Raw genomic sequence first — 12205 nt, 5'->3', positions numbered from 1 at the left:
TATTAAAACACATTCTAATATGCATTTATCATTGGGGAGGTTCTTTGAGTAACAGAATGTCCCTTTAAACTGTGGAAATTAAAATAAAATTATTATTTATACAAATGCCTTACTCCGTTGCATAAATAGCAATCAGAACACAAAAGAGAAGCTTAGATGAGCTTATGTCACCTTGCATGTTTTTCTACTTTGGGCAAATGGCACATATGGACTTTCATTAAAGACTCCATCTTCTCTTGAGCTACTACAGCAACAAAACGTCTTGCTAAAGCTCCTCTGACGCTTCCAGCCACAGCCCTAAAACACGTATCCATCTTTCCCCACAGGGAATGTTGGAAGCAATGTTATCATCATCATGGACCGCTGGCTTTAATGGTGACAAGACCACCTTTAAAGCTCTAGAATCCCATTTGATAAAAAGGCTACATCTAAATCTACCGTTAATTTTGAGACAAGACCAAGGCTGATTACGTTTGAAGACCCGAATGGGTCTCATCGGCTGACAAATTTCCTATAAACCTTTTATCTCCATGAAGACTGCAAAGAGAGTGGTCTCGTTTTGTACCAGTTGGTTATTGCGTGTGATGATGGAGTAATACTGCACCGGATTGGGGTTTACGGAAAAGAGATTGTACATTTGATCACCGATGCCTTAATCCAAGAGTTGGGATGAGTGCTAAAATGACACACATTTAGTTGAAGTACACGCCAGCACGGAACAAATAAATGTAGTGTTTTCGTCGGGAAAGCATGGCTCTTACGGAGACAAACCTACTAGAAAGTGCATGCAGGAATTCAAGATAAAAAAAGCTTTTAAAAGAAATAAACCTGGCACTTATCTCTGCAATATTGCTGAACTACAGGACACTTTAAAATATTTGAAGGAACAAAACTGAAAAGCATTTTTTCATGGTTGATGGTGAAATAGACAATGCTTTCTCACACTGGAATAGCAGATCAATAAAACCTTTAAAAAAAAACATAAATCTAACACGTTTGCTGCGATACTGGGGTACAAGAAGCGAACATATTAAAAGCTATGAAAAAGTCATTTTTCCCCTTCAAATTCTCTGAATGCAGTTTAACAGGAAAAGAGTATTCAGTTGGATGAATGACCAAATTCCCAGTAAGGCCAAGTATTACTGGGGCTACCACTAATAGTAACTGGTATGCCAGATATTGACAGCAAGTACAACGTATACCCCTAAAATTCCCGCCTCAGTTCATATAATATATACATATATATATATATATATATATATATATATATATATATATATGCGGCAATGAGTGATTGCAGTGATTTGCCTCCCAAGTGTCCTGGTTTTCTTGTGACAGTCTCAGGCACTGTCACTCTGTCTTGTGTAGCTGTCCTGGTTTTGGGCAGCTTGGGAAGATCCCTTCATCTCCCGTTGACTGTGCCAGGGAGCCATCGATTTAATCGAGGTCTGTGCCTTCTCAGTTTAGGACAAGGGAACAAGCTACGTCCAAGCAGGATGCAGAATATATGAACTATGTGATGACGATTTTCATATAATTAAAGAAAAAAAAAATGGAACCTCGTTTTAGTTCACCTATTACCAGATATGTACCTGTATAGGAAAACGGTACTTATCCTGTGCTAACCCTTTGGTGACCAGAGGCTAGCAAAGCACTCCTTGCAATGCACTGTACACATCCTATGGAAGTCATGTAGTTAACACGCTGAATTGGCCACCCGCGCACCTCAAAGCAGCCACCCGTAAAAAAAGAAAAGGCATCAGTATCTAATAAACTGTACACATGTATTGAGGAATAAACAGAAAGACGGCGAGCGCGGGAATGATACATTGCATATCCCGCTTCAATGGGAGCGCTGAATGGATTAATAAAGAGAGGCTGAATGGTGTTATTTAGAAATACATTTATCTGATAGAATGCGGTAGGAACGGGCCTAATACACACGCCGCCAAAGTATAAATATCATTCTGTGTGTATTGCCTCCCTGATTACCATGTAAAGAATGCGGCCAGAAAATTTCATCCACCCAATGTCATATTTTCCTCTAACAGTGTCAGGCTGGAATTATCTGTAACAGCCGCTGTTTGGCATTGGGATCAGACTCCATTATAGCCGTGTGCTTCTAAGGGCAGAAGCCCCACATCTTAGTGCCTCTCCTCAACAGCCATGCAGGGGATAGTATAATCTCTAACAGCATAGACACCTAATGCTCTATACCTATAAACAGGGTGAACATACATCTACATCGGTTTATATGCATAAACAATATGCTTCTGAACAGGGGCAATCCATGTGTGTGGGTTATATCCGTCTATTGTACATAAAGAATTTGTGAGGTCTACGGGTGTTCTTTTTTTTTTCCATATATAATAATTATTATTATATACAGCATGACTGTCCATGCTAACCTTTTAACACTAGTAGAACAGTGATCCTGAGTTTCTACTTTTCCGATAATTGGGATATTTAGGTTTATTCACTAAAGGGAGAAATGAGATTTCGACTTTCTCCCTTCACCGAGCAGTATGAAGGGCCAACCCCAGTGAGCTTCTTCCGCAAGATGTGAAGCTAAATCAATGACAGTCCTCCAAAGCCTTCTCGCCCATAGAATTAAACGCTACACAAGGCCAGCTAAGCCATTCTTGGAAATGTCATAATAAACAGTAAATTAAGGGAATATGAAGGCAGATATGTGCCATTTGGTCCATCTACCCTGCCCATGTACAACAGATCCATACGTCAACATATTAACTAACGTGTTTATAATGTCTCCTGCAAAAACACTTTACATCTTTTCATACAGGCTGATGCTCTATTGGCTTCTGTTAGCCTATCTACATTAGTCCTGCCACCTATAGGTGAAAAAGCCCTCGAAGAACACACACACACACACACCAGCCATACACAACTACCTTGTGACCGTCCATCACTAAAACAGTGTTAAGACGGAGATCTTCAGCTATAATAGTTATAAATGTACCAATCAAGGGGTTCTGTGTAGAATACATAGAACCGGTGATCCATGGAAGAGGAACATATAGTCAGGTCAGGCACAGAGAGTCTACGGTAATTATATAGAGAGATGATCGCAATTACTTAATTGGGCACACAATATGGATTAAGTAAAAAGGGAAATGTTTCTAAAGTGGTCTTGTCACCTTAGCAACGGATGGAATGATTACACCAGCATGAACGTTCCACTGGTTGCTATGGAGTTAAGACCACTTTTCAAACACTCCATCAGAATTGTTCTTTATGAATACAGAATGATTACACAGTGTCACTCCAACAGTGTAAGAAGAGTTAAAGGTGAAATGCTGCTCAGACACTATGAAGAAGCAATCTCATGCCGTACCTATTCATCTGCTTGGCCTCACTTTTATGCAAGATCCTGTGTTTGTAGCGATCGCCCGACAAAAAAGGGGTTAAAATGCACCCTACATCCCCTGCTTCAATTTAGTCTCCCCCGGGGGCATTTCAATTTGTGGATTATGGGCCTAGCCTTTCTTATGATTGCCTTTCAAAGTCACAGCGAGATGAAATTTTAATAGAGTGGCTGCAACTGTATTCACGAGCCCTCTCATCTAATAAAAGAGAAACATCTTCAAAGCAGAATTAAAAATCTGCTCTGTGTCTCGGACGAGTCCTGGTACTTTAGGTAGCCCGCTATCTGTATCGGCAACGACTGGATCTCTTATCACTGTGCCAGATAATCAAAGGCATTTGTTCAGTGACAACACCACCTTTGGTTCCAGTAGGTGCTCGGCATCCTCACAGCATCAGCCATGATTTTGGGTATAGTTATAAGAAATTTGAAATATATGATAATTGCAGGAGTTCATCCATAGATGTTTTGGCTTCAAAAACCAAGGTTTGGGTCTCGTGCCTTATTTTCACTGTGTCTTGGGAATTTCAAAGAGAACTGAAGAGGTACAAACAGGATTCTCATTATAAAAATAGTTTCTCTTTTTTATTTAACCCTTTATAAGTTATTCGGCACCATTGGGCTGTTCTTTGGATATACTCATTCATTAGGGCTCCTAAAATTGAACTTAACTAAAGCATGTTTCATTTGATCTGATGTTTTTTTGGAAGCATTCTCCATGGACTAAATTCTAAATTGTGAATGTACTAAACAGACCTACAAACAAACAAAAAAATATGATAAGAAGGAATGAATATATGCCCTAAATAAAAATAACCATTTCCTGCCTGAGAATATATAAACGCATAAGAAACAACGAGGCATACAAAAATCTTGAAGTGCAAGAAAGAAACAGGGTGGGAAAAAAACAGTGATAAATATATAACTTTATAATTTTTACTCATTTAAATAAAATATTTACTTTTTCTACGAACACCAGAGATTGCGCCTATCTTATTATATATATATATATATATATATATATATATATATATATATATATATATATATATATATATACACAAAATGTTTGCAGGGTGAAGAAATTAGGCAAAAGTGCAGAACAGAAAAAACGCGAGACTTTCATTTTAAGATGAGCGAAAGGAATGTAAAGCCTCTGTGAAAGCAGAGAAAAAAAAGGGAGGGAGTTCTGATATTATAGAACGAAAGAAAAACATTTACAGTGCAGTATGACACTACATGTTGATGTTCTCTTCCATACTTGATAGAATGTTGACTATACGTGGGTGCAATAGGTGTGGGAAATAGATGTTAACATATGAATTGTAATGATGGTTGGCCCTTTAGGGTAGTGCCAGTCCGCCTCTTCCTCCCACATTGTATTAGTAAGTTAATTAACACTGTAAATTAAGAAGGAATGTTGGATTTTTTTTAAACAAAAATCTACAGTATAGTACTGAGATACATTGTAATCAGCAAAAATAACACTATTACCTGTTCATATAAAGAACACCTGTCACATCCGCATTCACTCTTTCATGTCCTTCCCAATGCATCCAGCTTGACCTGACCTGCAGGATTATCCCCATTGTATTTGCTGAAGGCACCAGGAGGCTAACTTGGTAATTAACCTGGTTGTCAAGGTGGAATCAGTCTGACATACCTGTTCGAGATGTTGACAAGTGGGTATCACAGCAAAGGACAAGATAACAGGATTTGTCAGTTTAAGGTTACGTTCTACTTTCACCCTAGTTTGTCATAAAAGACAAAGGTCCAAAAAAGAGAAGTTCCACACACTTATTTCCTGAAACCACTTATAAGTCGTTGCAGTTGTCTTGTGCCGAGTAGGGTGACCACATAAGCCATTTTTTCCAGTACAGATATTCATTTCACATATTGTTGACCCACACATGCAAAGTGCTGCCCTGCAGTGTAGGGGATGCATAACTAAGTAACTCCTTACCTTCTGCAAGTTTATACATCTAACATACTGCAGGGGGCAGCACTTTATCTTTGCTTGTCAACAATATGTACGTCTCCTTGGTGGACTCCCTACGACGAGTCTCTTGTCCACTAGTTCCCAACCCACTCCTAAAGGTCCATCAGTCCCCGTTTTTCAAACCTTACCGTGGGTGTCCAGTAAGGAGCAAAAGATGGCCCTCGCCTTGTATTTTGGACTTAACAAGGGCTAATATTCTGTCCCCCTCTTTGAGAAATATATGTGGACACTAAGCCTACTGGTTTAAAATGTGGTAATTACCAAATCCTGCTCTGTTCGTGTGCTTTGAGAACTAGGTTAGGAACCACTGCTCTACATTATCAAGATAAATGAGAAGATGACTAGAAACAAGGACGTTGGGCCATCACTTTTGTACATGGCTCACGATATTTTATGATTGCACCTGCAGTTTAATGCTATTTTGCTTACAGTTGGCCCCAAATGGCCATGATCATCATTACCCAAATGGTTACATTTCTAACGTCTAAGGAAAAAACACGTTTGCTCAGCAAATATTAAATATTTGTTCACAGCCTGCTCCAAAAACGGGATTGGAAAATATGTAGCGCACTAAATTACGTAACAACATTGTAAGCAATTATGCATGCAAATGTATTTTATTTATTCATGGAGATATTACAGCGTTAATTTGCTTAAAACGTAACAGATTATTTTACCAAGGACTCCCAGCAGGGTGGCCAGACATCTTCTCCAATAGAGAGGCTTATTAAAAAGGGAAATAGGATATAAATGTAATGTTTCTCGTTAACTCTTTGAGGGTTAGAGGTAAACGATACATAGTCAACAATGTACTGCAGAGCAGTCTATATGTCAAGGGGATGGCGAGGAGGTTCTGGAGCCGCATCCTTCAGATGAAAACCCTTGGCAGGAAAGTAAACTGATTCAACAAGGTACAGGGTTTTCTTCATTGAAAACTGGGAAGATGAGATGACAATGGTTTTACATGGCTAAACAATATAACCCTAACAACAAACTGATTATATGGAGTTGAAACAATTATGACACAAATCTAGAATTCAAGACTACAAACCCTACAAAGCTTCTCACATACTCAAATGTATGTGTTGGGATATGGATTTCCAGAGCACTTCAACATGAAATCTGTGTAGAAGATAAGACAGATCTTGGACCAAAAAAGCATACATAAACCAATATTGGTGTCAAAACTGGAGATTAAAACACTTTATGCTATGCAAAATGCCTTAATTGAGAACCACACAATTCAGTTTGGGGGCTCATTCATGAGAAGAAATAACCACAGTCATAGAACAAACTGAACCACAAAACTCCAATCTGTTAACACTTATCACTTTTATAAAGCTGATGATTGTTCATCAAGCTCAGTATGACCAACGACATTTCTTCATTCACCCAACAAAGGCTCGATTATAGCGAGATTTAATATAAATTTAACAAAAATTAGATATTTCTGAAATCCGATATGGAAGGCCACTAACTTTAACAAAACATGGAAATCCACTGCCTGATCTCCAAGCAAGGTTTCATACAGTCAACGGGATCTCTTAAACAACCAGTGCCATTGTCTTGGTCTACAATGCAATTTCTATAACCCACATAAAAGTCGCATGAACTACAAAATAATGCAAAAAAATAGCATCTTCTCCAGTGCCAGTTATTTACATGATAGGATCCACTGGGTCATTTCATGCTCTCATTGGGACCTACCTTGTCCCTTACCCAAAAGGAACAATAGCAACTGCCACTAACTTGTAATGATGAAACACTATTGTATTTCATCAACAAAAAGCCCAAGTCTGCTTCAACAGTTCATTCTGGCACTCATACCCGGCTTTCTGATAAGACAGCTTCCCCTTCATTTGCACAAACACACAAAGGCACAAAAACTGCCTTTTCCGAAGGCACCCGATATCCAACATCCTCTTCGGTCTGTGCTGCAGGGTAACACCCTCGCCTAAACACAACTCACAAGAGCTGCTTTATATATATTTGCAAGGCCCCTGTTTGCTTTACAATCTCATATTTGTCTTTCTTGGGTTGTAACTGGAAAAAGGCAGGGTAAAGATTATCGGGTTGAATAGATATTGAGGAACTTGTGATAGCAGTTGATGCCTTATAACCTTTCCACCACTGACACGCTCACTATTACAACAGAGGTAAACTTCATGCAATGAACCAACGATGACATTAATCAGCCATGTACCAATACCTCTCCTCCAAAAGTGCTCTACCACAAGTGATACTCCTGATGGGACCAAGGGACACCTCAATACTAGTTTTTTCAGCTGTCAATGGTACTTTGTAGAAAAGAGTTGATTCCTTGGTTGGATTTATGGGTACCTATGGTGCTTATTTTGGAAATCCTTGATAAAATACACGCTTACCTAAAACTATATCACTAGCAGCTATTGCTGCCTTTGCAGCTGAAGATGTTCAGCTGCAAGATGTTCCATTGCATTGCATAACAACCCAAAGACGTTAGGACTGTAAACTTAGCAGGGCAATGTAGCCGTGTTTGTAGAAACCAGGCAGGATATGCTATTTACAAATAAACGGATATTTTATGTATCAACTTTTGGATGTCTCCTGAGGATTTCTTTGCCACACATAGTTGCTGGTAAGGTGATTAGAGGCTTTAAGAAATCCGGTCTGTTTTCCTTCCAAAATAATCTTTGTAGGAATGATGTACGGCCAAACGTAGCATTGCTTTATACCACGTTACGTGGCACCTTCCACAAACCCACGGTGATCAGATTGACTCTAAGCCTTACCAGCCCCCAAGACATTCATCAAATTGTAGCCGGAGAATCTTCCAAATACAATAAAATTACGAAATCACTGACTCACTCCAATTTCCATTTAAAAAAAGCTGTTCACTAGATACTTCCCAATTACTTCCAGTCTGTACCACTGTGTCGTGCGATGTGGCCACGGAAATGAGTTACACTTTGCCCGGTTGTATTCGCTTACAGCGAAGAATGAGAGATATACATCACATGCTGTCACCGTAATGCACATTTACAAATTATAGCTTATCAATATTCTGTATATAGGTATGCACATTATAAGCGATTCCATTTACGATTCAACAGTGCGGCTCATCGCTCATCTTAATATCCTAATTTAGAATTCATTTTTTTTCCCCCAACTTCAGCATCCTGACGCTACGGTATAAGAATATACACTGATGAGGTATTGCTGTGAATGGATAGAGCATAATAGATATCTATCACACATCATTTGCGCTGAAAAAATGTCACGTATTAATATTAAAAAGGGGGAAGAAAAAAAAAAAGAATAATCACACAACGCAATCTAAAAATGTGCTGCTTGTGTTGTTTTAAATTAACCCTTTAGTCAGGAAGACAATAAGCACACTTGAGGATATTACAACCTTTTCTGTTCTCCATTCCTATCAGTTTTTCAGGGGTTTTTTTTTTTTTAAAGAAAAGGTCAAACTTGTCATAAAAAAATGTCTCCTAGCCCTGAAGCGGAGTAGAACATATCACAGCTCAATATGTGATGGGCACCTAAGTCACAGATAGGGTTAAAAATGGGATGCCGGCACTATATAAAAAATGAATGCTGCCAATGGTTTAATTTTAACATCTGACTGAGCTACATTAATAAACCTTTCAGAGCTGTAAGTTAAGAAAATGCAGTATGCAAAGGTTGTGGGCATCTTTTTTAACCCCTTGTGGCTTGAAGACACAAATACTGGTGGTATCAAAGCTTAGTAATAATAAATAACATTTTAATAAAAAAAAAATGGAAAAATGAAGTAACCCTCTATCTCTCTGATGTACACAAATGCTAAAGAGGTCACCTGAAAGCAGTGGTGTGTTCAGGGTCTACAGGAGTTGGGTTACCTTCAACATGTGCTTCCAGATAAGTATTGGCATTTCCTGATTAGTGGGCATCGCTAGGGGTACACCACTGATACACATGTCCTTATAGGATGGTGTTCGTTGCAATATTAACCAGCTAAGTGATATAAAGTAGATATTGATAATGGTGATGGACATGGTGATTCCTCACTTTTTTTTTTAAAAGGTCTGCACCTGCAGAGCTGGACTGCCTAAAAATGGGACAGGTAATTGCTGACATTCTCTCCAATGTATATGGGGGCGGCAGAAAGGGTTAATAGAACAAGCAGATACACTGGCAGCTCTGCTGATGAGGTTCTGGTGGTCAGGCAAGTTCCTCCTGATCTCAGCCAAAATCTACACATAGGGGTCCTTTGCCTGCGGAGGCTGAAGGCTGATGAGGAGATGGGATGTGGGGCACTAAGCCATGGCTGAGGGGCAGATGGATGCCCTCGGGTCTGGTGCAGACAACGGCAAAGGGGTCTGACTGAAGAAGAGGCAAAGGGAGCTCCTCAAAAGCCACCCCTATGTGACAGTATCCATTGCGAGCAGCAGACCCGGTCCTAAGCACGCAGCCAGCCGGCTCTCACCTCATTGTATCCTTGTGATGTCCAGGCTGTGCCACCAGCAGCTTCAAGGGTGCAATCCACATGCGAGGCACAGGCACGGCTGCTCGGGGTCCGGGCAACCACCACAAGAGCTGCCCGTCTTATAGCACGTCTTCTATCTGTATTCCTAAAGTATCTCCCAGTAGTGAATGAGTCAGTCATGCAGAGACCGGAGGTCGGCGGCTTCCCTGCTTCCTTTCCTGCTCATTCACAAGCCCTTGCCCGCCGTCCTTATCGGTGCAGCAGATTCGTTCTGTCGAGGAGCAGTTTTATGGATGGCTTTTTTTCCCCCTGCTGCTCTCGTGTCCTGTCCGCTTCCCAGGCAGCGGAGATCTCCAGTAGCCTTTTTTCTCGCTTTCACATGCAGGCAGTGAAACTCCCCCTTCCATATACACAGAGTATCAGCAGACACACTGCCTGCCAGAGCCTGCCTCCCGCCATTACCATGCAAGTCATTAACATACTGTCAGAGGGCTCGCTAACCCCTTCCCTGCCGCTCTCCCGGTCACACGGGAATCACAGCACATGCTGCTCAGTAACCGGCGCGGATCCCTCTCTACTCCAACTAGCCGCTTACATATATATATATACCATATATATAGCGGGACCAGTCTATCGTCTGTGTATCATCTCTCATCTATTATATATTGTGTATGTATTATCTATCTATCCATCGATCTATCTATGTATCTATCTATGTATCTATCTATGTATCTATCTTTATCTCAGTTATCTGTCTTTATCTCAATCTGTCTGTCTATCTATCTGTCTATCTATCTATCTATCTATCTATCTATCTATCTATCTATCTATCTATCTATCTATCTGTCTGTCTATCTATCTATCTGTTTCTATCTGTCTATCCATCATCCACTCATCTATATTTTTAATGTCTTTGTAAGTATATTGTGTTCATACACTCTCTATGTTATTTTATATATATATATATATACATATATACAAATAATATATATATAATGTATATATGTAAATATATATATACTGTATTTATATGTAAAGTATATATATATATATATATATACTGTATATATATATATATATATATATATATAATCTGGAAGATCAACCATTATATATATCATATATATATATATATATATATATATATATATATATATATATATATATAAACATACAATAAAGAGAGTGTGTGTAGACAATAAACAGAGAATGTATAAGCTACACACATAGATATATCTATATGCATGTCAGTTGATCAATCTTACAGCGCTATGATCACAATCAGTTACTAAGTAATATTTTGGTTATTATGTTATATTATGATCTATCCATCATCCATCCATCTATATTTTTCATGTGTATCTATCAAAATAGAAAAGTCTCAGTGTATGTACACGTGCAGCATACACGGCTATTGCACAGATGTATCTGATCTTAAATCACTATGATTGCAATCAGTAAATATGTGTTGTTTTTTTACTGCTTTATATTTATAAAAGTAGTTCTGCGCAGGACTGTCCCTGTGTTTATTATGTTGTTATTTGTGAGCGGCACTGGGATTTCTGATAAGTGTCATTTTGCATAACAGTCAATAGCTTGCATCGTAAATAAGTCCCGGGTAAAAAGAGTCACAAACCCTGTATGAAATAACTGGATTTGTATGCGTTAGCCGGTATTGCATTCACGTTTCCTCTAGCTCCTAACATCTGTATGCAAAGCAACGAATGTGATTCATTAAACTATTGCCACTGTTTGTTGATTTTATTCACTAGAGTATATTATGCCTATTACCACACAAAGCGCGTACACGCTTCCCTCGTAGGAGCATCATGGCCTGTTTCAGGCTCACCTGTCCCACGAGTGAGCATTATGCACTTAATATCAGGTCCGTTTAACGGCAAGACGCACACCTAGTGTTAAAGGATTTGTCTTTGAAGTGGACGGATCTAGATGAGATCCTAGAGACAGTTCCTTCAGCTTTTGCCACTTCGGCTCCTTAAAACCCAGGATCCTTTATAATATCAAAGCCCTTCCTTTGCGGGGTGACAAATGCCTCTTTGATCCTGATGTGGTACACTGAATATTTTAAGACAGAAGAGGGTCAAAAGCATTTGCAAAGTCTGATGTACCACTCAATAGTCTTGAATAGATAAGATAACAATACAAGTTTAAACCACGGGTCTCTTATATCCAGAATCGAGATGTTTACAGCAAATTGTTTTTTTCCTACTTTTTTTTTTTTGTTTTATCCGGTACCACCGCAGAGAAAGACGTCGTATTTTTTTTTTTCTTCCTCGGCACGACTGAGAACTTCGGCATTCTTTGTGTGATGCCTTTGGCTTCTTTCAAGGCAAATTCTTAGGAC

The 12205-nt window shown here is 39.2% G+C and overlaps 1 protein-coding gene across 1 annotated transcript in view; it reads right to left on the bottom strand.

Annotated features, from left to right (window-relative positions):
• Positions 1 to 10294, bottom strand: part of PLXNA2 (plexin A2) — a 157911-nt gene extending 147617 nt beyond the window's left edge. Inside the window, exon 1 of the mRNA XM_053457648.1 lies at positions 9841 to 10294. The gene's annotated coding sequence lies outside the window, so the exon portion shown is untranslated. The remainder of the gene's footprint in view (positions 1 to 9840) is intronic.
• Positions 10295 to 12205: the final 1911 nt, after the last annotated feature.

This window comes from Spea bombifrons, chromosome 2, assembly GCF_027358695.1.
Source record: "Spea bombifrons isolate aSpeBom1 chromosome 2, aSpeBom1.2.pri, whole genome shotgun sequence".
NCBI classification, from domain to species: domain Eukaryota; kingdom Metazoa; phylum Chordata; class Amphibia; order Anura; family Pelobatidae; genus Spea; species Spea bombifrons.
Note: the sequence above shows the minus strand (reverse complement) of the source record. Positions and strands in the feature narration are given on the sequence as shown.